Below are 2153 nucleotides of genomic sequence, written 5' to 3' on the forward strand. Positions count from 1 at the left end.
TATTGATGTAAAAATCCAATAAAATAGGATATACTAACAATTATTATATGACTTTTAAAAAAAATATTATTTATAATTAAAAACCAATTTTATAGTTAAAAAAATAAGCGGGTTTTGGGTCTTACCAAATCCAGATAACTTTTAAACCGTGTTATAAAATCTTAGTTATTTGTGAAACTTTTTTATCATCAAACACTAAGTATATTATAAATTTCATTACAATAAATAAAATTAAACCCAAAAAAGTATATACGTATTAAAAACGAGTAATGTAAAACATGTCGTGGGAATATTAACATACAAACTAGAAAACTGTACTAAACATTCGAATCAAATAATCTATAATATATATAAACGAAAACCCAAAAATCTTAAGTGTCTCAATGTGGTCGCCCCCACTTTTATTAGAGTCACCAGATTTGCTTGAATTTTAAATGGAGGCTTCTCATGCATTTGACCTGAATTCACGGGTATGGGTCTTACCAAACCCAGATATTTTTCTTAAACGGGTTATAACATCTCATTAAATTAAAAATTATTCTCACCAAATTATTGATATGAAAATCCTATAAAATAGGATATACTAAACATTATTATATGACTTTTTAAAAAAAATATTATTTATAATTAAAAAACAATTTTATAGTAAAAAAAATAAGCGGATCTTGGGTCTTAACAAACCCAAATAACTTTTAAACTGAGTTATAACATCTTATTTATTTGTGAAACCTTTTTATCATCAAACTTATATTATAAATTTCATTACAATATTTAAAATTATACCCAAAAAGTATATAAATATTAAAAAGAGTAATGTAAAACAAGCTCCATAATACGAGGCATAAAATTCAACGAAAAAGAGCCCTTTCCAATAGGAAGTATCACAACTCAAATAGGTATACAACAATTCATAGATTAGTACCACATGTTCGAAATATCGTCGTCGTCATCATCATATAAAATATAATAATTGTTCTCTAAACAAGAAATTGTAACCAACAACCAGAAAATCCAAAAAAAAAGACATTTCCTATTAAAATATGAAACTTCTGTCATAGTTTTAAATGCTATTAATAATTTTTTTGGGTAAAGGGATTCACCCGGTTAAATGCATTCCACACAATCAAAAAGTACAAGTAATATGACAGAGTGCCATATTAGTTCACATGTATGACATGCCATACAAGAGTAAACAAACCAAAACCACCAAACATTGGTAAACACAGCCAAAGCTTACACAAGAACAATGTAAATAAACAAAACTAAAACAAATCAACCATTATCATCAATCTGGTGGGAAACTCCCCGCGGAAACCATTATCATCAATTGTTCTTGTCAATATTACACAAGAACAATGCTATTAATAATTTACCATACCAAAATAATAGTATTAACTAATTGTTTCGCTTCACATGCCTCTGCGACTGGATCCCATCAAACCGCGTGCCGCTCATCATCATAACTTTAAACTCATCGAAACTAATCATCCCGTCGCCGTTCACATCAACTCCGGCGATCATCCTCCGGCACTCGGCAACCGTACACTCCTCCTCCAACCGCCCCAACACCTTCTGCAACTCCTCCGCTGAGATCAACCCGTTCTTGTCAATATCAAACACCGAAAACGCATCCCTTAAGCTCTCCAACGCCTCCGACGAATCGATGTCTTTAGTGTTAAGCTCAATAAACTTGTTCAAGTCGATGAACCCATCAGCGTCGGCCACCTGTTTGATCATTCTCTCGTCGGTCGGGCGGTGAGCCAGGCGATGCATTATCGATCCCAGTTCGGAAGACGAGATCTTCCCGTCCCCGTTGACGTCGAACTTCTTGAAAACTTGTTCAAGTTCGTGCTCGATCTTCGACCGAGTGGTCGTTAAGGTTTTTCTTTTTCCGGTGAAGCAAGTTCTTCAACCCCATTGAATAATTTGTGAGATGGGAAGTGAAGAATGAATGGGTGTATTAATATTATGAAGGCCTAATTTGTCGGCGCGTTTTTAGGTATTGTAGTTGCTTGTGGATGAGGGTGAGCGTGTTACCACGATGAGTGATGGTGTCCCTATCAAAATCTAACAAATTATATAAGACTGATAAAATTAATTATTACTAGAAAGTTATGAATTTAAATTATTTATACTTTTTAATATCATACATA

At 32.8% G+C, this 2153-nt stretch overlaps 1 pseudogene; it reads right to left on the reverse strand.

Annotated features, from left to right (window-relative positions):
- Positions 1–1368: 1368 nt before the first annotated feature.
- LOC143567034 (putative calcium-binding protein CML25 pseudogene) lies at positions 1369–1918 on the reverse strand (annotated as a pseudogene).
- Positions 1919–2153: the final 235 nt, after the last annotated feature.

Source organism: Bidens hawaiensis, unplaced genomic scaffold (genome assembly GCF_021521415.1).
Source record: "Bidens hawaiensis isolate Kalapana, Puna unplaced genomic scaffold, B.hawaiensis_p1.1 tig00023203_1, whole genome shotgun sequence".
In the NCBI taxonomy this organism is placed as follows: Eukaryota; Viridiplantae; Streptophyta; class Magnoliopsida; order Asterales; family Asteraceae; genus Bidens; species Bidens hawaiensis.